The 26,715-nt window shown below is 44.0% G+C and overlaps 1 long non-coding RNA gene across 1 annotated transcript in view; it reads left to right on the top strand.

The window, feature by feature from the left end:
- Positions 1-26,715, top strand: part of LOC110404342 — a 54,676-nt gene that overhangs the window by 12,195 nt on the left and 15,766 nt on the right. The window contains exon 2 of the long non-coding RNA XR_002442164.1: positions 1,188-1,382. This is a non-coding gene — a long non-coding RNA (uncharacterized LOC110404342). The remainder of the gene's footprint in view (positions 1-1,187; positions 1,383-26,715) is intronic.

The following is a 26,715-nucleotide window of genomic DNA, read 5'->3' as shown; positions in this document are numbered from 1 at the left end:
TTGTATTGGAACTACTCGGCCAGTCTTTATAGTCCCCAAATTTTTTACATCCAACAGTTTGGGATGTGGATAAAGTACCAAACAAGTGTCACCACGGTGTTGTACATAGTGCTCTATGGAAACATAAAATCAGAATTAACGTCAAACTAAAGAGCCAAATGCATTTTAGTAAATGTCCTCAATGACTTCACTGTTTAGTAGCCAGACAGGGAAAGAATGCATATGTATTATGAACCTTTCTAGCAAAAGAAGTAAGCAGAGTTGTTCACTAACGCGGTTGGCTTACATTTTGCCTCAGAAAACTGCAAAACAGGTTAGAGTGAGGAGAATGGGATTCGCTGGTCCTGTTCAGCAACGTCTGCCTGCTCATTGCAGCTGGGTGGGAAGAAGTAAAAGATTCAGCTCTGTTTTATCTGATTCTGTAAAAGAAATGAAACAGTGGTGTGTGATTTTGATGCAGAAGGACATCTGTAACTGACGAGAGGTTTACCGACGTATTTAATTTCAGTAGCAGTAAAAAGGGCCTACTGCTCAAATCATTAACTGGCTAAAGCTCTGGCATTCCTTCCTATGACTTTACAAGTTTACATTAAGCGTGCTTTTGGTTGTCAGACTCCTGTTGTGACATATTGTTTGAGTCAGACTTCATCAATCTACAAAGCATTACTTGAGGTCTGATGGCATGTGCGCACACCCAATATGGTGCATACGAATGGCAGTGATACAGGATTCTGTAATTACTACTTTTCTTTTTAACCCTTAAAAATTTGGGGCATTAAATTTCTGACCTGATTTTTTTCTCAAAGCAATTAGTTGATTTATCTGCATAAAGGAGATAAAATATTGTGGCATTGATGATTTTTCATGTGCAGATGTTTTGCTTTTGGCACATCTGTGTGCAATAAATCCATTTTCTGTGTAGGAATGGTATTTTATTATATGATTTAATATGAAATATTGAATAAATAGTTTAAATTGAAATTTTTGGGGAGTAAACCAGAATCGTTTGCAATACTTAAGGGTACTGCGTCTATTTTTTGCACATAAGTGCAATAGCCAATTACTTTTTAAAAGCAACAGCTTTACCACTATTGCTTGACACACAAACAGATAAATGTAAAACATTCTTACGCAGTCCATCTGCATTTCAGTTTTTTCTTTTGTTTCTTTTTTTTCCATCTGTGCAGGTCCAACAACTTGGGCTTGCAGCTAGAGCATGACACTGGCAGCAAGGAGCAGAAACAGGAGCACAGCGGGCGGAGCAGGAGCATCGGTTGAGCTCCATCCACATCCTGTCACCCATCTGGGACCCTGGGGCAAGGCGAGATCTCCCTTATTGTAAAGCCTATGTAGATGACATAGGTTTGTACATTTGAACCAAGGTACGTGGATATTTGTAGAGAGCAGCGTGCACTCCCCAGGCCAGGCAGAGCGGGGTTGTGAGGGAGGTGGTTAACCTGCAGTGCAGTGGTTCAGCTGGCAGTAGCTTTGGCATTCGCTGTGCTCAGCTGCCAGCTCTCAGCGACCAGCAAGCCAACAGTACTGCCACATTAGCACTTCTGTTTGGGTGAGCATAGGTTAGAGGCTTGGCATTCATTTCTTGTGCTGGTCCATACAAATGTGGTGATCATTGGGCAGTGATGCCCAACTTTCCTGTCCTTCATCTGTTTGCATATGAGGAGTCATTGTTGGTTATCTACATATATAAATATATGTGTTCATATAAGCAGAGCTATTCAGAGATGTTTGTTTGCTGGGAGTTTATCTCATCTTTCTGAAGTATAGGTCAGTGTTCAGGTGTGTGTTGAGTACGTATCATATATCACAAATATATGTTTCTAGACACCGCTCTGATTTTTTAGGTAATGCTCTAAATCCTTGTAAACTGATTCCTGGTAATGTACTCCAGAGTAACCCTAGGCATCAAAAGTTGTTTTTTAAAAAAGAAATGCTGGTTTAAAATAGAAACATGTGCCTCTTCTCAAGCGTATGGTGTTAAGAAGTGGTACTGACACCGATGCCATGCCTTTTATTCTGTACAGAGCGAGCCCTGTGTCGGTGTGCAGGCCTGCCATGCATGAGGAAGGCTCTCTGTGCAGCTGACCAGCAGCTCTCTTCCTCAGCTGAGCCCTGTTAACAGCAAGCAGTATGTTGGTCATGGCTCAGCAGCTACATGGGAGCCATGGGTACCAGTCCCACTTCCAGCCTTGGAGGCTGTTTTATTTGCATTGTATCTCCAGTCCTTGCCCCATTACTGGTCTGCGGCTGGACAAGAGACACCTAAATGGGCTGTAGCACCAGGAGCTAAGAGGCAAGCAGGCTCCGTGCGTTACCGGCAGCAGCACAGCCCTGCATTCATGGTCCCTCTGACTTGTGCTCCTGGACATAGAAGGGAACGTCAGCAAGTTTGCAGAGCATTGTGTTTGCTCATAGCAGTAAGAGACTTTCAAAAGCAGTGTTAAGAGATATGTAATGACCTGGTAGGTGAGGAGCCAGGTAAGTCAGTGCTCTTTGTTTCTGTCCCAGGCTGTGCCAGATGCTTGCTGCGTGACCTTGGGTGAAAGACTTATTCTCTCAGTGTCTCAGTTTACACATTAGTGAAATTAGAGTAATGATACTTACCTATCTCAATGGGGCTTTTGGGGGCTTAATTAATTGATATTTGTAAATCACTTTGCGATCCTCTAGTGAAAGTTGTTAGAGAACTGCCAAGTATTTATCCTGTTTTTTCTCCTGCTAGTCTGCACTCATCCATCTATTATCTAAAAGCATGCTCACGACTAGCAACAGATACTAGCCAAATTGCTCCTAACGGGAGATGTATGGAAGCTTTTACAAAATTGCTTTTGCAAATTACCATGCTTTTTGAAGTACCATGTGTGGGGATGCAATGAAACACAGCGCAGACAAGTGTCGGTGCTACTCGCTGAGCTGACTGGGGCTGTGATTTCTTGTGTAATATCTTTCAGTGAATCCAAATGTGCAGGACTATTTTGAATTTCAGATGGGCCTTTCTTTTAATTGATTTGCCTTTGGAAAATTCTTCAGGGCTCCTAATTTTTTTTCCTACGGCTTTGATTTCAGGTAGGCCTGTTGGTAACTGGAATGTAAGTCTTTCAGATTGGGACAGCAGATGAACATGGAGATTTATTACCATCACTTATTTTGCCGTTTCCTCTCCATTTGGGGCACCCAAGTGGGCTGTGCCATGCTGTGGGCTCTGTGATAGCAGCAGGCTGCCACAGGTGGGAGTGCCATGACCAAGCACCAGAAAGTGTCTCACTTGTCCCCTGGTTCCCCCTTGCTCTAAGCCCTCTCCGCCTAGTCTGCAGCTCATGGGGGTTCCTGGTGCAGCAAGGACTTGGGCCAGCAGTCACCAAGGGAGGCAAGAGGAGCAGGGAGCTCTCAGCGCACCAACTGCACCAGTGGGGGCAGAAAGCCACCAGTAAGCATAAACCACACTGGGGCTGCCCTGGGGTGAGCTGTGACAGCATGTGGCATCAAGAAGCCTGTTTAGCTGAGCACGTGCTAGTATCAGGAAGGGAAAAAGTTTAATGACACCAAAATGGGAAAAACTATAAAAATGGAACAAAATTCCCATCCCCGGAACTCTGAACGCAGAGCTGGCCTTTACAAGCCTGCAGAGCCTCTGAGAACTTCCGTTCCCAATAGTACAGCTCATCTCCTGTTGGTTTTCTTTTTCAGTAGCTACAGCTGGAGGAAACAAGAACATGCTAAGGGTTTTATTTCTCACTGGAATTAAATGTAGAGATACTGATATTTCCTGCTGGAAATAAATTTACAAAAATAAGATCAACACAGCATTCCCAAAATGAATGGGACTGCTCAGCTCTCTTGGCTTGCAGGCACCCATTCTCTTCCTGTGGCTGCAGGAAGCCGAGCTCCTGTCTGCCCTTGGGGAGTTCTTCCTGAATCCAAAGCAGCTGAGGGCTATCCTTGAGACCTGAGCATTGCACGTGGCACCAAGCAAGAGCCCAACATTTCACGTTCCCTCCTCTGCATCTCAAAAGTTTGCTCTTCTAACTAAAAATCAATATGCTTCCACAGAACGTTTCTTTTTCTACCAGCTGATGTATTCTAATGAAAAAGATCTCATTGGGAAATTCCCAGGCAGAGTTAGTCCTGGGGCCCCATGCTCCACTGGTTCCTTTCTGGCATTTCAGGAGCATCTCTGCACTGCCAGCTGAACATCAGCCCCAGCTTCTGCAGTGTTAAAAGTGTTGCAGGCAGCGTATGGGAAGGAATGCGGAGAATCCTGCTAGGAGATTGCTGCTGTTTGTATTCATTATTTAGCACTCAGTAAAACAACAGTCCTGGCTATAACTTTATTATAGGTGAATACAGTGTGAGAATTAAAACAGTCTGATTTTACTCAAAACAATCAAAAGCAAGGGTCAGGAGAGTTCTTGTAAATGGCATTTATTGCTTTGTACTGTATACGCTGTCCTCTCTTCTGTGCACATTTTTCTTTTTCATTTGCATTCTTTTCTTTTGTGCGGCCATTTGAAGCTTCCCATCTCTCCTGCTTCAAATCCCCTTTATGCAGGAGCATGTTCATACATCTTACACGTTGGCATGTGCCAGCTCTGCCCCTTCCACATGGATCTCAGCAGAACACCTGGTCATCGCTGACCATCAGCTGGTGATATCACCACTGCTGGTGTCGCAAAGATTTGCGGAGTGTCAGCATGTTTCACATTTAGGTCACAATATGTTTCCTGTGATAGTGAAATGCTTGCTTATTTTTTTAACCTAAATCCTTCCAGTGATGCAGCATTGGCCTCGGCACCAAGAATGGACGAGTTCTGTAACTGAGCTCCTGCACAGGGTGGGAGCAATCAGCTCAGTTGTGATGGGAACTCCTTAAGTTGGCTTCACTGCTGCTGGAAATCCATTTTGCAATTGCATTCTCAGAAAACTGTACACAGAAGTAAGCACTGCTATGGACAATTGAGCCATGGAGAGCTTTGGTTTTTAACTACTGCTGGTATTGCACATAGTAGGCTGGAGATGAGTCATTCACCAAAGGCCCAGTTTGCTCTAATGAAGGGATTCATTTTAAATAGTTGTATTTGGAGGATTATCTTCCAGGGACTGTTAACAACAGGGGGAAGAGCACAAAATCACCCTCATAGTACAACCTTTTGCTTTTACCTACTGTGAATTAATACTCCTGCCACTGTTGTTTGCACCGAAATATAGTGCAAGCTGGAAGAGTTCCCAGGCTAGTAGTCTAGGGCAGGTAAATCATGTGCAAGATTTTAATTTCCTAACGTTAAACAAATGGCCTTCAGATGAATGAATAGAAATGTAAATAGCAATCTGGTAACAATTTGGTGATTGATTTTTAACTTTGATTTCTTTTGGAAATGTATCCTTTATATTTATGAATGTCTTTTATGGTAGGTGCAGTTTATTGGCCTTCTTAATGATGGCTGGTTTCACTATAGGGAAGAAACAAAAGAAAAAAACCAGACTTGAGCTGTTCTGGAAAATAACTAGGAAGTAGGAATGGACAACAGAAAAAAGTCCTCAGATCCTAAATGAGATCCTAAATGATGCACTACTGAACTCTCGCTTCCATTTAGAAAGGGGCCAAATGTACAATGTTCACAACAAGCCCTCCAAAGCTGACAACACTGAGGCATTCAAAGCTCAGACCACGCATAGTATTGGGTAAAACACAGCCGTGTTTTCTACCCTGTTTTGTAGGTAGTTCTGCTGGTTTCAGTTGCTCTCGATGCCTGATTTGTCGCAATTCTTTGTCCAGTGCACAGTGTGTACCCTCAGTGTGTTTTTCCGCAATACGATTCCTGCAGTACCAGCCTCAAAGCATCCTGCTTATTGGTATTTTCCTGTTAATGAACATGTTGGTTGGAATTTTTTAGATGGTGGGAATATGATCATAAGAAGGCTTGGTTTAGGGCTCAGACTGAAAATGTGAGCTCACTTCATGGTCCAGCCACGTCAGTGGCAGACCCCAACAAGCCAATTAGCTGTTTTGGAGTAAGAAGATAGAGATGTTCACATCCTCTATTGGACCTGCGTCTTTGTGCTTCCAAGTGGAATTTCTGCACTTCACAAAGCTTTGGTATTAATACAGTAGACTTCCCACAAAGACATCTAGAAAGAGCACCCCAAGGATTGCATTTTATCGGATTTGATGGGAGATGTTTATGAGGGAAGGGGAAGGATCAGAGCATTCATCAGAGTGAATCGGGCTTAGACACAGACCAAGGACAATTATGCAAATGAAAGAACAGCTCTCTTGAGATTTCTTTCTTGTCCCCAAGTACTTCTGATCACAGAAAAGACGTGTGAGGGTGTGAGCTTGAAGCTGACTGCAGGACTGAAGCCCTATCTTGTTGAGGGCCACTCAGGTACTCAGCAAACATCTGTTGTTGCCATATCTGGCCCAATATCTAGTCATAATGTATTAAAAATAAACACTCTGTGAGAAATGAAACAGGATTTTTATCTGTTGAAATTTATGAAGCAAATAGCACGCATGCATGTGCGCGTGCATGCACCGCTCCCCAAAGAGTACTGCTTAAATGATTGTTTGCAAAGTTGAACAGCTATAGGGAATTCATTTGGAAACTGGCTTAAAATACAATTAGCTTGCTGTGCAAAAACTGTCGTGATAGCTCTGGTGCTTCCTTATTGACAGGGATTGCAGGGGTAGCAGTGAAATTATAAAATAAATCTCCCGACCAACTGTGAGTGTTTATTTGAAAGAGGGCATTCAGCCACAGTTCCAAAATCAACTGCAGTATATTCCACTGAAGTACTTTGGCTATAATTATTGGGGTCCTGAATGAGATTAGAGTGGCAATTTCATTATCAGATAACGTTAATGTATGCTTAGAAGGATTCCAACTTGATAAGAACTGTGATAATGTTTTCTACTCGGTGAAAATACCAACACCTAAATATTTAATACAGTCACGGGGAATTTAAATGAAGTAAATTTTCAGAGTAAAATGAGATGAAGAGCTTCCCCCGGCACCGTGCTTTCCTTTTAATTTTTGATGAATATTTGTTCTTCTGAGGGTTACATAAGCACTATCACAAAATTCTGAAGCCCTCTCCTTCCCTTCCTCAGTGATAGGACTAAAGGCGCGTTTAGCTCACGTTAATTCAGAAACACGCCTAACTGGAACTCTGCTTAACAAAACCGTGCCACAGCTTTATGATGTGAACTAATTTGTGAGCTGAGAACCCTCTATTCATTTTGCTCATGAAACCCAGCCGTACTTTACGTAAGAATGCGGAGAAGAAAGACAAACGGTTTATCCTCTAAGCCACCCAGCATCCTGTTCCTGATATTTCGGTAACATATGCTAACATATGCTTTCCTCAAGAACTTCAAAAACATGCTTTTAGCAGCAATGAAAATAGTACCATACATCGAATTCAACTTTAAACCTCATAGTTTACCTCTAATACCATTACCTCATGTATAGAAGAAAATGTAAATCTAAAATATGCTGGTGATTATAACCTTTCTTCCTGACAGACACTGCAATATAAATGCACATAAATTGAATTTCTTCTTTAAAGAAATCTGAATACCTTTGGAGCATTTTAGCAAATCATCTCCAGCCCTTATGGCACAACTTCAATGGACTGTGGAAAAGTGTTCTCCCTATGGCATGACTCCTGCAATAGAAGGACACAGCAAGGCACAGACATGCCAAGAAAAATAGAATGTACTCCATTGATATTCAGAATTTATTTTATTAAACTTTCACAAAAGACTGAAAAACTGGAAGCTGGTTTTATTAGAAAAGGCATTCAAATATTAACTCTATGAGTGCTGTTTGCATTGCTCATCTGGAAAAAATAACAATGGAAGATACACAGTTTGACTTTGCTCCCTCGAATTGTTGTTTGATTCCTTGTGTTAACCATTAAATCAGAAACTGTGAGAGGGGGTAAGCGGTTAGTAGGGGATTCTGATGCTGATTCTTATCTGGTAGATAAGAATTCCTCAGAGGGGTTCTCCCTCGAGGGAGAAATGAGTGCATTTGAGCAATCTTGTGCTAATTGGCAAATATGCCAATTGGTGGATAACAGCCGTATTTCAGCATCCCATTTCTAAGGGAACATATGGCACCGTTCCTGAATACCGTCAGCTGTTGGTGTTTATCTTAGAATAAGGATGGGAAATAAAGTTGCCAAAAAAAGTATTTTTCATTGCGGCCAATACTGATATTCCCATAATATGCTGGAAGGATAAACTCACTGAAGTTTCGTAAGTGTTCGGTGGAGTGGAGAATGGCCAAAGTTTGCTCTGAGCTGGCTGGATCACTTCGCTTCAGTCAAAACAGGGCAGGTGTTTACTTTAGCAAGGTGCAGTGCTTCAGTGTAGTATGGTTTTTTGCCTCGTCTTGCATAGTGCAATGCATGTAACTTATGGCAATCTGGGGGATTGAAAGAACTGCGCATTGACGGAGGGTTGGCACATGATATATTTTAGGATGATCTACTGCCAGGTAAATTCACAGTGTAGGAAAGTTACCTCGGTGGTGAAATATTACCCTTAGCCTTTGGCTCCACGTATGATACAGACTTTCCAACTTCAGAACTGTAGAAATTGGTAAATGCTGCAACTTGTCAATAAACATGATGTGTGTGTGAGTGTCAGCGCTGCCCCACTCTGTCGTTGCAGTTAATGTTTTGTGTGAGCTTTGATTCCCACTATAACCACCTGTTTTCAGAGCATTATAATTTATGCATAAACATTTATTCGTGGCAAAGATCAAGTATGTGACCCAAGCCAAAAAACTTTTTTAATAAACAAAGCCTGTTTTCATGCAAAATTTACTATTTATGTTTTGAAGAAGTAATTTTCCATAGAAATGTTATGAAAGAAGTCTTTGGCTATTTGTTGTTCTGAGTGACAATGCAGGGACACCCAGGATGCATGACACAGCCCCATGGTGCTGGACAACCAAAGCACCCCTCCAGAGTCCTGTGCCATCTGAGCACGGTCTGGGTCTTCATCATCAGGTATGCAACCGTCCTCTCCATTTCTCCACCCGAGTTAGGAGAGGCAGTGGGTAAAAGCCTCAAAGCTTGCCAGTGGCTTAGGGCCAGATTAGAGCTAAGGCTGCAAATGGCTTTTAAAATCTGCCCTTTAGACTCCTTCTCAATGAGGCAATGAAGGCACTTAAGAGTCTGAGTCCCATTGAGAGCCGCTGGGATTTAGACCCTATGTGCCAGAGTAAGTGTCTAAAGGTTCAGATGGTCATTTTAATTGTTTATTGAATGCACGCAGACATGTTCCTGCCCTTTCAGACACCTGACTGCATTTGGGAATCTGACCCCAAGATGCATCTGCATGTCCTGTGCTTGCAATGTGAGCTGATGCTGTGCCAAGTCAGCTGGAACAGCTCATTTGTCTATGCTAGCAATTTAAAGTAAAACTTGTCAACTATTCAAACAAGTGCCTTTTTAAATCTAAATCAATTCCCTAATCCTAACTATGGCAAAGTTGGGAGAACAAGTGCATGTGTTTCTGGCCAACACTCTGCTTTGGTTGCTGCAAGAACATTGCTGGTGTTGACGCGGCTGTAGTTCTGCAGTAACATGGGCAGGCAGGGAAGCATTGGGGCAGGCAGGGAATGAATTGCGGCAGGCAGGGAAGCATTGGGTCAGGCAGGGAATGAATTGCAGCAGGCAGGGAAACATTGGGTCAGGCAGGATACTGCCTGGAAGGTTTGCCTCACTTCCTGGCCCCGCTACATCAGTCCATGTCTGAAGCCAAACACTGCCCACTGATGATGGCCCATGGTCTGTGTCATAATGATTGTTGTGGCCAAAAAAAGGCTTGAAAATGTTGGAGCTGATAGCTTCAAAATCAGAGGGAATATAAAATGATCTCTAAACTTGTAATCTTTAGGTCCTGTGAATTTTAAGACAAGCTTCTAGTTTTGGGGCTCAGGGCGCAATATGTGAATGTTTGGGGTTGGTGATGATTTAACGAATGATGGCCATTTGAGCGTCTGCCTGTCAGTACACGCATTTGAAAGATCAGTTCTTCCTGGAAGAACACTTGTTCCCTTCCAGTATTGATTAGCCCACTGTGTCTTTGGCAGATGATTGTTTCTTTTGGAGATCTGAATATGTTTTAAAAATAGATACATAGTCTCCCCTTTCCCTGACCCCTGTAGAGATGGTCATCTGGAGATGATCCTCAATCACAACTCCAGGCTCTGAAACTGAGGCTTGCAATAGGAATGCTGACAAAATGCTAGCTATGCCATAATGCAATAGTTATGTAAATATGGGACATAATGTACTTAATATGCTAATCTCTGAGCATTGAGAAGAAAAATCTCACTGGAGCAGAACTCAGCTATGGCGTAACAACGTTTTGCTTGCGGGGAAAAAAAGGGAAAGAATTGCAAAGCCTGTGAGAGTGAGCTGCTTCTTCTGGTTAGCCCTGGCATTTCTGGGAGAACGAACAGCATTTCTTAATTTTCACTTCAACCACTAGCTGTTTTTCTTTATGGTATATCCTGCCAGTTAGGCTTGATTCTGCCATGTTTTCAATGATTTATTTTTGTTTGACAATAATGTAAAACACAAACCATCTGATGCTAGGTTTTAGGTCCATTAGCTGGGAACCACAAACCTATGCCATGTCACTTTTTCTTTTTATAGTGCTGTTTCAAACTTACTGGCATAATTGATTGATCTTTGTCTGGATTAAATGATGCTTTTGGCCAGAGTTCCATACCAGGAAGCCAAATTTTCTTACTCTTATGACTCCCATCTCAGTGTTGCTCGAGACTAACTATATAATATCCGAATGCCTCATTTGTAAACACACAATTATGGACACAAAACGTGCTTCTTAATGTTTCCCCAATTTGACTCTGCTGCTAGCCTAATGATGGCTGCTGGCATGCAGGCCAGCCCATTTGTGCTATGCCAGCACTCAGAAAGCTGCATTAAACTGAGCCTGGATAATGTGCAAATACTGCAACCTAATGCTTTAAAAAAGCCAGTCCCTAAAGAATGTACATGCGGATGGGTTTCTGTTAAATACGTGTATCTACACAGACACTTTGTGTGCCAGCACATGGATTTCAGCAGGATCCAGTTAGCAGAGGTGTTGGCAGGTGATTCCTGCAGAGGCCTTTGCATTGCAGTGGAACCCCCAGACATTACCCAAGAGCCATGCTCAGCCCGTGGGATGCAGTGGTGGCAGCCAGCCCTCATCCCCTTCTGTGAGCTGCTGCATGGGTTTGGCTGGGCTGCTCCAGGCAGCACTACCCTGTGCTAGTTCAGTTTTGCATGCCCGTGCTTCCTCTGTAGTTGTAAGAGAAAGGGGAAAAGATCTCAGTGAAGTGCAGAAGGAAATAGGATGAAATCAGACTGTGAAAACCTTTTCCATGTTTTAAATTTTCTCTGTGGGCTGTTCAGATGTGTTGTGAGCCAGCTAATACTTGCTTCTGTGAAGCCTGTAGGATAGACAGAAGATCTGGAGGGGATGTGGGATGAGGTAGAGCCAATCTTTCAGACTTGCTGGGGTTCTGAAGTGGCTCTCTATGTGCTAAGTTGCTCAGGCAGCTGGGTACTGGGCGGGAGGGCCCAGAGAGCTTGTTCCAGTTGTGCAAGGAAGCAGGTTTTGGCGAGGTCACAAAGCAAAGAGTAAAATCAAAAGGAAATACCATTTCCTCAGCAACAAGGTATTAATATCCTGTTCAATTTAATTTCAGCCTTCTGTTATTGTAAACCCTCTAATATGTACTGTCACCTTGGCAAGGATTTTCCGACAGTATCAAAAGTGAGTTTGCCCCTAACTGTTGTCACAGGCCCTGCTGCAGTTCTGCACAGTTCAGCCACCCAGGCAGCAGCCATGCAGGTGGCTGTTGCACTGAGAACCTCCCCTCTGGGCAAGGTGCTGCCCAGCCCTGCTCGGTTGTACTGCTGCATACCGGCCGTGCCGGAGGGCTGGAAGTGAGCAAGCATTGCTGTGTGTTAATAAAAAATGGGAGGGAATGAAATCGAACAGTGTGAAATGAACAGTTCCCATCTAAGGTGGCAAATTGTGGTTGTATGGACGTATAGCCCAGGTATGACCAACAGGAGCACCAGTGAGGGGTAAGTGCTGGGCTGGTGCTCTCAGGCTGTGCAACTCTGCTGCACATGGGTGTGCAGAGATAACCTGGCCATGGGTGAGAGACACAGGAGGTACACGAGGAGATGGCTTGTCCCACACATCCCCGTGTTCCTTTGTTCTGGGAGGTGAAGCAGCTACACGCCAGTAAGGTAGAAGTGCTCTGGAAGTCTCTCACACTATTATTTAAGAGAGAGGTGCTGTCCCACTTCAATTGATATTGATTATTCTGATCAAGTAAAAAAAAGCATTTTCACAAAGAGGCTTCCTGCTTTTAACATGCCATAGATCTCATGTTAAATTGCCCAGTGCTTTTTTCATGAAATCATGCAGTTTTTAGTTTCCCAGCTTGGTTTGTCTCTGGTCATCTGCTGGACACCAGGAGCTGGACACCAGAGCCTTCTAAGGACTCGGGACAAATGATAAAACATTTCAGTGTTCACTAGTATTAATTCCATGAACAAGTTCTAAATTGCTCTTCCAGTACTGAAAAGTGACAAGATCCAAGAAACTGAGGATAGAAGATGTTGGCAATTCTCTTTCGCAAATCCCTTTGTCTTAGGCATGAGATTTACCTTTCCATTTGTGTCCTGGGGAACCAAATAAATCGGCGTTCCATGTAGGCCCTTTTTCCTACTTTTTGAAGGTATTTCTCCACAATGGCCCTTTTTCCTTATACTATTGAAATATTTCCTTTGGAATTACCCCCATTTCAGAGTAGACGCGCTCCAAAGTCACCAGCTACGCAACTTCAGCTATGCCTCATTCCCTCTGACCAGCAGTTGAGAGGAGGCACCTTTTTATTTAGGCATTTAGTGTTGAATCAACAGCTTGACTAACTTTCCCCTCCGTTCACCATCTGCCTCATCTGTCCGCGTACTGTTCTGTGTTGTGTTTTTTTTAATTTTTAATTAGAGGTTCTCCATCCCAGCAGTGGGGCTCTCAGCGTCCGTCTGCGTTTCCCTGAGCAACCCAGGAAGGGTTCAGGGCTTTTCTACAATTTCATAATAATAACGGAGCACAGTACCTGGAACTCAGCGCTCTCTGTAGCCATCACCCTGAGATTCCATGTCTCAAACTGATGGCAGCCGTGCCTTCGGCATTCAGCTGTTCCTGACACATTCCTGGAGCCAGCCAAAAAGACACAAAGCAGAGCCCCTAGAAATGCCCAGCATTGCTCTGACTTTTGGCGTTATCGTCACAAAAATTTTTCATTTGCAATTGTTTGGCATCTCCGGGATCTTGTGACGGTGTGACAGGGTCAGGTTCACTGTGAGGTTTCTCTTCATTTCAAAGCTGCCTGTTTCTCATTTGCTAAGTTTCACGTTTTAAACCTCAGAACAAATAGCCTCGCTGATTCTCACTCGTCACGTGACTGCGCCGCACTGCTTAATTGTCTAGTGCCTAAACCAATTACAGACTAAAAAAGAGAGAACAAATTCTGTGTACAACAGAAGTGCTTTTTTTTAAAGCGCTTTGAGAGCCTCAGCTGAAAACTGCTATTTTAACCGCCTCATCCAGCTTCAATATTTTATCATTTGAAAATATAAAGTGTGTAGGGGTTTTCTTTTACTGGTGGCTTGGGAAAGTATAAAATCAATGCTTTCTCTATTTTCTGACTTTTATTAGCCTAAGAGTGGGAAAGTATAACATTTAAAAATACATACACCCTATTTTTGTCTTTCAGCTGTTGAGAAAGCTTTGCTATCGCCCAGAGACATGGGAAACAGTGATGGATAGTCAGAGAGGGCAACCCATCTCTTTTATTCCCACTGAGCTCCATAATTTGTAATGCTTATTGTGTCTGAAGCTAAATCTGAGGCATTCCAGAGCCCGGATGCCGTGTGCCGCGAGGACCGGAGCTCCGGGCTGGGAGGTGAAAGCCGTGGGGCCAGAGGTCGGGCACTGACCTGGGAGTGGTAGCACAGGGATCGGTGCTCTGCGGCCCTGCTCCTCGTGCAGAGTCTGCATCAGCAGAGAAGGGTGTCATGTGCTGCCAAGCATGAGTGAAAGCCCCCTGCGCTGGTACGGGCTGCACGAGGGTCAGTGGAGAGTCCGGCCTTTCTCACTGCCCTGTTTTCCCCAGCGCTCCCCCACCAGCCAGGTGTGCATCGTGATGCTTTCCCACGCGCAAGATCTGGGGCTGAAAATGGAAGTGACTTGTTAGCGGTGTTTCTCAGATTTCGGATCCTGTATAAATAATATATCGATAATGGTTTGTTATTGTGCTTTGGTTTCTTCTCAAGCATCGTCAACTGTTGTTCTAAAGTACATTAAAATGCAGAAGGTGTATTTTGCAGTCAGGTGTGGCTCTGCTAGAGAGAGGTAATGGGGAGAAACAGGCTTCAGCTGCTAGGCAGGCAGTTGTCTTGATCGTACACATGTCTTAACTTGTGGAGAGACAAAAGTAGTCTTCGTGCCGGGGATGTCTAAAAACTCACCGAGTTGTCATCTCGATAAGCTATCGGTTAGGACCGTTGTCATTTTGTTACTGTCTCTCGTGTGGCTTTATTCACCTCTCCCTGCACTTTATTGTAGGCGAAGTCAAAAAAGTCCTAGGTGTCTTTTTGTTTTTATTTTATTTCTATAGAGCCTTAATCTGTTTTACATCTGCGTTTGACTGCAGAAAGGCAAGAAAGGATGAAAATGGATCAATCCACAGTAAAGCAGTGGGAGAGCTATTTAGTACTGTTGAAATAACTCCTGCCCTATCCTGACAGATCTCAGTGCTAGAGCTTCAAAAACACTAGCCGTCCTACAGAGCTGTGTTTTTTTTTTTCCTAAGTGAAGTACTAGTATTCCCTCTTGGTACATTTCTGAAACTCTACATATGTATGTTTGCTAGAAATATTTAGGAGAAACAGCTGGACATTACAAGAAAGCTGTCTTCTATACTTAATCTTTCTATATGACCCAGTTCATATTTATAGCATATTTTCCTCCAGCTTTCCTCCTTCTAACCCCCATCCTCTCAATCTTCTGCATTTTGCATTTGTGTCCAACCGTACTTTCAAAGGGGAAGCCATAAAAGATGCAGTGCAGAACATTGTCAGTGCTGGGGCCTGATCCTGCGCTGCCAACTAACAGCCCAATGGCCAGAGCTGCCAGGGAACCCACAGCCTGGCACCTCCAGGACTCCTGCCCTGCCGTGCTATACTTGCATTTACAGAGGTAAAAGGAGAAAAACTGTGGTCGCCTCATTTGTAGCCACAAAGTGTTTGCAACCATCTCTGAATTAGCGCTTCTACAGTGCTGCTGAATGCCTACCGTGAATCACCTCCTTCAGGCTAGGGTTCCTCATACAGCATGGCTCGGTCCAGCAGAACGTGGGTGACCTGCCAGGTTAACTCCAAGCCATTTAACTGGGCTCAGGCTAGATAAACAAATATCCTCCAAGTTGCTGCTGCTATGAGGTCACTGTCTGGCTAATGCATAGAGAATATGGAGTCCTGGGAGGATTTTTTCCCCTTCTTCTGTGGTTCAATCTGTGGGGCTAAACAGTTGATTCTCATTCGGGACTGAGCTGAGCATTTCAATAGCTTGTATTTTAATCAAAATCAGACTTGTGTGTATGTGTATATTTTCCTGCAACTGGCCCAGAAGAATTTTCTTAAAGGGTATTTTGAAATCATTACACTTAATGGGTGATCTGGTGCCTTCTGACATTCTGAGACAATATTCATCTTTATTACAACTAAATTATGTCATCGTTGCTGTGCTCTAAACAGTATAAACAAATCAAGTATTAGGTTGCTACAGAAAAGCTGCTAGGAGTATCAAGCCTGTAAGGATAACAAATGTCCATATTTTGTTGAAGAAAATGGGTACAATAAAAAATCCATCCCCTGCCTCACCCTCCTCCATAAGAATTCGCATCCTCCCTCAGTCCCTGAATTCCTATTTTCTTTAAAGAACAGGCCGCTGAAAGTTGCTTATCCAAGCCTGAGCACTTGCAGTTTGCAATGTGTTTGAGTATGAGGTTTGTGTCACTGCCTTCTGTTGCTGGCCATAGCCGTTCACCTGTTCAATGATGAGACAAAATTAGTTGTCTTTTGCTAAGCAGCCTGGCAAAAGGGAGCTGCTCTAACCCCATCAATCAGCAAGCATCTGCAGTTATCATTCCCCTTTTACTATAATGCAGACAATCCCAGGCTTTCCAGAGCGGAAGGCACTCTGCCGAGCTGGTTGGGATTCAATGGCTGCAGCTCAGCTAAAGAATCTCCAGTCCAAAGCAGCCTGAGGAGCACCCCGATGTGATATGCTCTGTTTTTAATCTGTGTTAGAAGATGAACATTTATTTTCCCAGTGAATTTGTCATGTAACCCAGGTTACAATAATCCGACCTGAAAATACTGAAGACACAAACATGGAGTTGTTATCCCAGCAGGAGAGTCAGGAGTGCAGTGATTGCTTCTGCTCAAGCACTCAGTACCAAAGATGAATATAGTGAGACCAAAATACAGCGTCATATTTTGACCGTCCTGGGCAAAGCCCTGCAGATGAAGGTGAGCCTGTGTACTGCTTCATTCTTCCAGAGTTTTCTCCTTTCCACCAGTGTTGGCTTGTCAGGGTTTGTTTTAAGCCAGCTGTTCTTCTTCCAGATTCCTGTCTCCCTCATGCACTAAGAGGTCTGGAAGACTGTGCTGGCTGTGCTGGATGTAAAGGATACGTCTTGGCATGTTGCTGGGCTATTAGTCCATATCACTGTGTAGTAATCCCCTGAGAGGGCTAGTAATAAATGGACCGGACAGTAGTTAGCAGCTTAGAGCAAACTGGAACTAGACAGTAGCTATGAGGTTGTTGGCACTGAATGCAGGTTTCCTGAGGATGGGCTGGGCTGCCTTGGTCACAGAGCTCACGTACTCACCTTCTCAACCTGCTGTTCCAAATCAAATAGGATTTTTCTTTCTTTTCTGGGATAAATAAATCACACCATTTAAAAAAATCGAGCTGCATGTGAATTCCATGAACCAACAGAGTGGAAAATCTGACAGAGAAAACATGTACTTGCTTTTCCTTTTTAAGAGTAGCAGGACTTCTCTTACAAATACAGTTAATCCACTGTTCTCCAGCTTTTCAAAACATGAAGCCCATGATGTATCTGTCTGAAGAAGATGTGGTAAAAAATTCCTCTGGGCACCCTTGGCTGCAGATGTCGATGCTCTGCTATAGCAGGCTGTGTGCGGCTGGGCTTGAGTCATCTGGGAATCCTCCTCTGCCACAAACCCATCGTGCAGCCCTACAAACACCTCGCAGAAGCACGATGGAGATGTGTATTCCTGCTCTTCCCAAGAGAAACAGTCTCTTTACTGAAGGTTGTGGATGCGAAAGTGAGGATTAGTGACAGAATAGGCTCTTCAAAGGCTTCTTTAACTGGCCTGGAACGGGAGGTGGTTTCTCCGGAGCTGCCAGTTCCAGGTGCCTTCTGAAGCACTGCATGACACTCATCCCCTTACACTATCTGGTGGCATGAATGCCACAGGTTACCCCTTGGATAACATATAGCTTGTGTCTAAGCCAGCATTAGATTTAGAAAACAGAATCATTTCCCAAAGCCCAGAGGGAGCAGAAGGGGAAGCAAAAGAGAATGGTTCTTAAAAAGTCTTATGTTTCTCTTTGGAAGAAAATTACCGTCATCTATCTTTCCTTTCTTGCAAGCTCCTGGAACCTACTAGTAGTGCCCTGCTGCTGGATTCTCAGACTTCTATTTTGCTGAAGAATATCTCTCTGCTGCAGGTGCCAGTGTCATTTATCAGAGGATGATGTCAACATTCCTGTGTCATACATGACAAATGACAGCAGAAAGGAGTGCCCCTTGAATTCTCTTACTTTCACATGGCTGTTTCCTCATTTACTTTCTTCTCTCTGGTTAAATGACACTTTATTTCCTACCATGTGTCAGCTCAGACTCCTGTTGCCTTTAGAGAGAGCTGCATTCAGACCAAGTCAGTATGAGGCTGGTACCAGGCACCCAACTCCAAATTCACTGAGTGTGGTCACTCTTCAATGGACATGAACTTAGCTCTCCTGATCTTGGGGCAAATCCTGCCTAATCTTACATCCCTGAAAATGCCAGTGAGTTTCTCCAACGTGTTCCCAGTGGCAGACCTGAATGGATGTGAGAGCATCTCCCTCATCTTCTGCTTCTAACGCTTTCTAAAAGATGACTGATTTTGAGCTAATGACAACCACTGAATGGAGAAACATTTGCTTTGCAAAGCACTTTCCTGCTCCTGCAGCAGTGGACACTTGGCAGCAGAAATCCGTGCGTTGGCCACGTCAAGGCCTGGGCTGCAGCTCTCTGCTCTGTGTGCACCTGATTTAAAAGGTAATGTGGAAATTAATGGGATCAGCATCCGATGGAGCACTCAGTAAGTGGAGCAGACCAAAATAAAAGCTTGGGAAGAAAACAGGGAAGGCAGAGCACATATGCTGCCTCTAATCCTCTTTTTCTTCTGCCTCTTTCTATTCTTGCTGGAAGAAGGGATTTGGACACTTCTCTCTTAAGCCATGCCTGTACAAAAAGGACTTTATTTTTAACTCCTGTTAAAACCCTTTCTTGGACTCAGCAGCTACAATTTTAACATGCTAACTGACTGCGATAACCCAGAGGGGGGAGCTTGGGGTTTATCTTGACCAGCAAATGCCTCTTAAAATTGCTACTGCTTTGACTACCACTTGTTAACATGTTGGTACGGACAACATGTGCTTTTAAAAACACACACCTGTACTCCTAATGACAGCAAGGCCTTGGGGAGGGAAGATGATTCACAGGACCGCTGCGCTCTGCTCTTTCCACCCACTCAGCATTTGATCGTGGTGTGTTTCCCCCTGTTCCAACATGCCAAACTCGTGATTTTTAGTACCAGGCTTTTGAGCTAACCGGGAGCACGGCTCTTTGTTCCGCACTCAGTCCAAGGGCTGGATTTACATTAGAGCTCGGGGTTCTGCAGCAACCAGGGCTCTGTTTGACATGTACTGAAATAACATCCCGAAAAGCAGGCTTTTCCCATCCTGTGCTTGCCTTGCACTGCACCACTCCAAACATTAATGCAGATAAACAAGGAATTCTTCAGAGAAACTGATGCAACAGAAAAGGACCATAAATAACTGTGGCTTTTCATCTGTTCTATCACTTAGTTGTCCTATTTCACACGTTCCATCGAAAACCAATAGAAGGAACAAAGCCATTTCTTGACTTTGAGGAGTTTCTGGATCTTTTCTTTAGACAAAACTGTGGTTCTGCTCTATTAGTTTCCAGATGCTCCAAGCAGCCTCCCTGAGAGAACAGGCTCGCTCCCAAGACCTGAGGGAGATCTGGGGGTAGGATAGTGACAGCAGGAATTTGAATGGACTTCATTCATTATATGATCATTCTTAACTTTAAGCGTAAGTTTGTATTTGGAAAACAAAACAAACAAACAAAAATCCTAAAGTGACTTCAGCAGGAGAATATCATCTGCACGGGGACTGGTACTGGAAAAATGGATGGAACTGACCCAAAGCTGCATACTGGAGGATCACTGGGGAGGGGAGAGGGCATCGCTTGCTCAGGGGTGCGGGAGTGACTCAGATGTTTTCATACATTTATATTTTCAAAGGTTTCTTCAGAAGGAATAGATTTAACAACATACCTCTCCTTCCTTTTTAATATGAGAACAGAAGTTTTTTTTCTGTACACTGCTAGTTTTTCCCCAAAGCAGGGGTCCGTTAGCTCCAGGCTCCACCAGTCCCAGGGGCTGTGATCTTATCTCAGGCTGCCAGAGATCATTATACATATCACTGTCATGTTGCTATGTTGTTGGGGTTTTTTGCCTTCTGTTTCATTTTATTTGTTTTCTACAGGAAAAAAAAAAAAAAGAAGAAGAGGTAGTAGGGTTTCTCCTAGCCCTCAAACTTGTAACCTGAGACAAAAGACCTCTATTTCTCTCACTCTTCTCTTCCCACTCTGCCAGCTGAAGTACTGGTTTTCACAGGATGGATTGATGATATTCCGGCTTACACAAACTATGGGTGGCAACTGAGCCTTCCAGCCTGTAGCTGTCTGAACTCAAACAGTCCCAGTATTAATATTCTTAATGGCAAGGCTTTCATTTTGGTTTCTTTTCTATGGCCTGAGACATATCCCTCATTCTCCAGTTACTGATACATATCTGATGTGCGCCCAGCAGGTAACTGCTAGGAGTCACACTAGGTCAAGCTCACTTTGAAAAAAGGGAGAAGGGTTAAAGGGAGGAAAGAAAAACTGCATTTCTCACATCTCTTCATACTGTCTTGGCTTTATTCAGTATTGCTGAGCCCACAGTAATTTCTTCAATCAAGCCAGTTTACCAAAACTGCCGCTATCTTTCCTTTGCTTTTTATGTGGCTCAACTCAGATGTGACATGGAGTTTTTATAATGAATCTGCTCTAGCAAAGTAGTGCAGACATTCATTTCCCCAGACTCCTTGGGGCAGCAGGCACAGCTTTGCTGAGGTGTCCAGGGCACAGGAGCTGCTGTGCAGGAGGAGGCACATGGTGCTGCTGGGTCCTGTGAGCTCCCCCCCCAGTTCAGGGGGCACACACCCATATTTTCCTGTGGCTCCGAGGCTCTGGGCAGCTCCATACCTCAGAGACAGGAGTTTGCAGGTGTAAGGTGCTGAAAGCTGCCCAGGGGGATCTTGGTTTTGCAGCACCGGATGGGGCTGAATGGAGCATGCAACTGTATGCCAGTAGGGTCCTGAACTACTATTTTGGGCAGCTCCTGCTGACTTACAGCTTCCTGTGGCTGAAGATCTGAATTATCCAGGTTTTCCAGCAGCACAATCCTGGTGCCAGACATGTGATGGAGTTTGAGAATGGGAGACATACTTAATCTGCTTATCACCATCCTGAAGCTAAGTGTCACGGGTTAGCCAGCCCCATGCTGGAGGGTAGGATTGGCTTTCTTACCCTGTTTCTTATGTATCACCATTGCAAAGCCTGTGCCTGAGCATGTCTTCTGGTGAGGTGAGGGTGCAGAGGAATCCAGCCAAGTCAGCCCATTTGAGCAACTGGAGCAGGAGTCACAGCAGCAGGCATGCTGAGTAAGGAACGCTCGGGAGGTGCTGATGAGAGCCCTTTGGGAGCTGTGTCCTTCTTGGGAGTCAGCACATAACGGAGATCCAAAGTCGTACCGGGATTTAAATCTCTTGGATTGGAGGGCCAGAGTGCCAGAGTGGGGACGATCCTCCATGAAACGTAGCCTCAAGAGGAGGCAGAAGTATGCCCAGTTCTGTAGGAAATAGACTCATCATTCAAGTGCTCTTCTGATGTGGGTGAGATGTGGTACCTAGTTGGCTGGATGGGTTCAAGTTCACCTCCTGGGACCCCCTAACATGCAGCTACAGCATGCTGCAGCGTGAGCAGCACTTTGCTATTGTCCTGAGAGTCCATGTGCTCAGCCCACTGCTAGAGGAGGGAGCCAAAGGCAAAAACTGCTCAGTCCTGCCTGGTGTGGTGGTACAGCTTCCTTTGTTAACTTGAGTTTGTGGCCTTAGTCTGGTGTTTGGAATATGTAAAAACAACTCCATTATTTAAGACAAATTAGACCTTCAGCAGTGAGCAGTAATGTCTACATAGGTGTATTTTCTCACCTGTACCCCACTGAGTCAGGAGCAGCCTTCTAGCCCCTAGCTTGGAGCCAAAATTCAAAAGTATGTCTTGTGTAACTGGTGATGCTGGTGTTCTTCCCAGGGTAGAATGAGGATTGTGCGTATCAGTACCACCTTTTCCTCACCACTGTTCATATAAGTTTTCAAGAGAACCTACAGACTTCATCTGAGGTCAGATTTTGGACAGAAAAGTAACTGGAGATTGGCTCCTCATATGGAGAACTTGTGCTCTAAGGAAGCAAGGCTAGCAAAGCTAAGAAGAGGAACAGAGCAGTGGAATGATTTATTCAGGGTCACGGTGCAGGTCAGTGGCAAAGCCAAGATCAGAGTCTATCTCCTGATTTCTGCCAAGCCATCATGTAGAGCATGTCCACAAAAAAGAATGTTTTAGAAATATATGTGCAAATTCTGGGAGTTCACTAATGTTGGAAAATATCCACTTACAACAAGGAGCCTTAACGATCAACCTTAATGGCCCCTCTTTCTGCTGACATTGTTTCTCATTATGTTCCAAAAGCTTGTGCAGTTTAGCAGCTCTTCATTCTGGGCTTTCCACTGCTTGCTAACACCAGAGGGGCTTCCACACGTCTTATGGTAACAGCCTTTTGTTTGCCAAAACCTCTTCAGTAAGATGACAGATAATGGGAGGAAGTCAGATACGTTTAAAATATACTTAGTTTTAACAGCACCGAGACACTTAACTTGTCAGTAGTCCAATTATTAATCAGATTAATGGACTTTTATAAATCCACTGCATCCTCAGGACAATTGCTTGGTTTATGTTTCATGCATACAGAATAAGGTTGCTCATCAGTTATAAGAACTTTAAGATGGAAACTAAGACTGAGAAGTAATCCTTGGCTCGCTCTGCTACCACACCTTGCATGCAAGAATGCTGATCATTGCCCGTGTAGGAGCATCATTTAATTAAGGTTTTTTATTATTATTATTTCTGAGCATAATGCTATTGAAGAAAATCTGTCAGCATTTAATTAAGGACTAAATACAGTCGCTCTTTCTAGCTGGTTCAGTACCCACTTAGAGTTCCTGGGCAGCCAAAAAAGGATACCAGTGGTAATAGGGAAAGGGAATCTAATTTGTTTCTGGGAATTAAATTTATATCAGAGATTTTTAAAAATCACTTAAGAGATGTTGAGCCCCCGTCTGTATTTGGAAGTCACAGGAAGAGGTGACCCCGTCAGCTCTCCAGCTTTCTCGGGGAGAGAAGTTTTGCAAAATAGTTTTTCAAGCTGATGATGTTTGTCCGGGCGCACCTGGAGCCCCTGGAATGCACAACAGTGAGGCCAAAGCAGCTCATCTGCTGCAGCTTGTTCCTAATGCGTCACACCCAACTGGTCGTGCCCGTTCCTTACTGAACAAGGCTGCGTTCCACATACAAGATTTAATTCTACTGTACTACTTTATAAACTCTGACCTTTAGAATCAACTTGATAAAAGCCAGGATTTCAAAAAGAAGCTGAGAAACAAATAAAACATGAGTCCTGACTCCATGAAGAAGTCAGGTCTGAAGCAGACCATGTGAAAGTAAATATTAATTACTTTCAGTTAATTTCAGCTCAGCTCTGGAGATTGGTGTGTTCAGAACGGGCCCTTCCAAAGCCACCGCCGTCGATGTTGTGATTGCATTTTCCCCTGGAGCGTGGATCACGAGCAAGTGAAATTAGCAGAGGCTTTGCTACTGAAGGAAGAAGATGCAGGCAGGGGCTCCGGGGGCTGGGTCACTTTGAGCACGTGAATAAGTGCTCTCCAGAAGAATTTTCTGTTTTTACATCAGACGCTACGTAAGTAAAAAGCACAAGCATATTTATATCTGTGTGGGAGTGAACTTTTTAGGTCAGGGAAGCAAAGAGCTAGGAAATGTCTTGTGACATTCCCCTGAAGGAAAGCCAGTAATAGAGGTGATACACGTTACCTCTTCATATGACCAATTTAAGCTTAATTATAACTCAGTTTGCACTTCAGCATCGTTAACACCAAAACTTCCTCGTACACCTTTGTGCACTGCCTCCTGAAGTGCTGCACGGCTTGCCAGGAAGGGCCAGCTCGCTTCCTGCTGCAGGAGGCTCACAGGAGCCCTGGGAGCAGAAATAATAAATAACCGGCTGCTCCGAAGGAGCCATTAAACTTTTTCCATCTCGGATGAAGTAAACAGATATTGTACCTGGAAATGCAAAGTCGTTGTCAAGTCCATGTGTGTGTTTAATCACTGTATATATTTCCCCTGGAATGATTTATTAGTTTCCTTTGTAGTTCTGTCACAGAGTTTACTTGCCATTTCAACCCGAAATAGCCATTAAATCATTTTTTTCTCCTAGCAAGAAGTAAATCTGTACTATTTGCTGATTTGTTTATTACTGTCTGGAAAGTTAATCCTTCTCAAAGCCAGAGATTTTAAATATGTCAGATCATCTTAAAGCTACACACCACAATGTAGGGGTGACATTATGTGTGTTCCGAGAAATTCATTTCAAGTACTACAAATGAGTCCTTAAGTAATACCCAGGAGTCATAATGTCTGTGACATAATGAACCCTCCTAAATTACAGCCTACGCTAATTAGTTCAGTTCTTGCTACATTCCAATCTGCGAAATAATTCACTGAAGAGGTGGTTACCTGCAATGAGCAGACACAGGGCTGCGTGTCAGCCACCATCCTCCTCCAATGTGGCTCGTCTCAGGGCTGCCTGACCCGGGTGCCACCGTGCCCCTGTCCCTGTCGCAGGTGGCTGCAGGCATCTGGAGCTGCAGCAGTGCCCTGGAAGGCATGGCAGCCCCATGAATGGGACATCCAGCACAGCCCCCATCTTCCTGTTGCCGATGTCACTTATGTGATCATCCTTCCGCTTCGTCTTCTCCAAGAAATATATTTTGTCTCTTCATTACATCTTTCTTTATATACTTGGTGGTATGATCGTATTATGACCGGTCATGTAAAGGAGTATATTCCCTCCTGCTGCCCAGTCTCCATGCTCTCTCCTGCTCGTACAGCATAAACCCCTGTGCTGGGGTGACACTCCTGACCAAAGGCACGTGAATCTTGGTGGGGAAATGCTGCTCTGGACTCTGTGCCCGAGCAAACTGTCAGTAATTTGCTGAGAATAGACATCAGCAGGAGGCTGCTGCGTTGGGGTCGGGTAGCTCGCTCTTGCACTGCGAGAGCTGGCACAAGGCTATCAGCGGTACGAGCTGTCTGCTGGTCACTTGGTGCTGCCTGGTTGGAAAGGGGAGCAGACAAAGGTAAAAGGGGTTCCTTGTTTTTCATAAACAGATCCTACCATGCAAAGATTAAAAAAAAAAAAGAAAATCACAACAGCAAACTGACAACGCTTTGTGCACTTTACGAAATACAGCTAAAAGCCAGCAATGAGAAGTGACCTCACATATTTTGCTCATTTGTTTGCTTTGCTTTGCTGGACATTTTTCTAAAGTTGAGGCCTTGTGTGTTCAGAAATAGCCCTACTATTTTACAAAGTGCAGAACAGCCTTCGGTCTTCACTGGGGCACTTTTGCCTTGTGACCATGTCTGCATAATACACATGTTGAATTGAAACTCTGCTTCTTCCCTGCACGTGGGACAGGGGTGTGCGTTCTTAAGGAAGGGTTTTGGCATGGAGAACACATCCTTTTCTCCTCACCCTTCTGGTGTTGCCTCTCTCACTCATTTTTCAGTGTTTCTTCTTTTGTAACGTAATGACACTTTGTCACTGTTTGTTCAGCACATTGAGTCCATCAGGAGGAGAGTGGGCTTAAGGTGCGTAACAAGAAAAGTTTTGTTTTGTTTTCTTAACTTTATTTAACTTGAAGTTTCTGACTGCGACTTTTTGCAGGCAGTCCTGTGGTGCTCCACTAACCAGCTGTGGTGCTGAACTGAGAGCCCCTTGCTCTAGAACCTGCTGCTTCTGGGAGACCTGCTCTGGTTGCTAGAAGGGGTCCCTGATCCCCCTGGCTGATCTAATTCTGATTTTGTTCAAAATTCACCCTGCGAGCAACCGTGGCGTCCCCGGCTCTTTGTGATTTGCAAGGAAGTGCTCTGATGTGAGGGCAAGCTGCACCCGCTCCTGCGTGGCACCCGGGCTGCTCTGTGCCCTGCTGCTTGTGCTGCCTTTGTCCCACGGCTCGAGGAGAACCTGCCATACATAACGAGGCTGATGGGCAAGGGAAGGTGAGAAGCAAGCAGGAGTCCTGTTCTGACTCGTTCCTTCTGGACGTCTGACTTGTTCCTTGCAGACCAAACAGCACTTTTCTTTTATTAAAAAAAAAAAAGAAGAATTAAGAGATGACAGGCTGAAACTGCCTACTTTCCTCTTAGTGTCAGAAGACATAAATAGTTTTAGTCTGCGGTGGTTTCTGATTGAATATCCTTTTGAAGTAATGATAGCTATAATTTAAAGCAACAGTTACCATATTTTCTTCTCTCTGTGACATTCTTTGATGCCCTAAGTATAAATCTGCTTAAAATAGCTACAGCGATGCCTGGGCGTACTACGGGATTTTGGGAGGCTCTGCCTCTAATTGCCATCATATGTACCTAATATCGCAAACATAACTGGCTGATGACAACGGTGCTGCAAGTACTTTCTCAGCAGAAGAAGAAAGGTAAATTCAGAGGTGCTCATTTAGTTTAAATTGTTTGCAAAGACTAAAACTTCTGCAAAGAACTTGGTTTTAATTAACATAAATGCAGGGCTGTTTGGGCCTGGCTGTATGTTCAGCTGGTAAGGGGTATTATGATCTAATACAGCATGGGCAAATTGCTGACTTTCAGGGACGATTACAAATTATTTTGGCGTATTAAAAAAATAATTCCAGACTTTGTTGTTGGATCACGCATATATGATGTATTCGATTAAGTTGATTTTTTTTTTTCCAAAAGAATTAATACTACTTGGAAAAATATATATACAATT

This window comes from Numida meleagris, chromosome 10 (genome assembly GCF_002078875.1).
Source record: "Numida meleagris isolate 19003 breed g44 Domestic line chromosome 10, NumMel1.0, whole genome shotgun sequence".
In the NCBI taxonomy this organism is placed as follows: domain Eukaryota; kingdom Metazoa; phylum Chordata; class Aves; order Galliformes; family Numididae; genus Numida; species Numida meleagris.
This window is presented reverse-complemented; position numbering and strand designations above follow the sequence as displayed.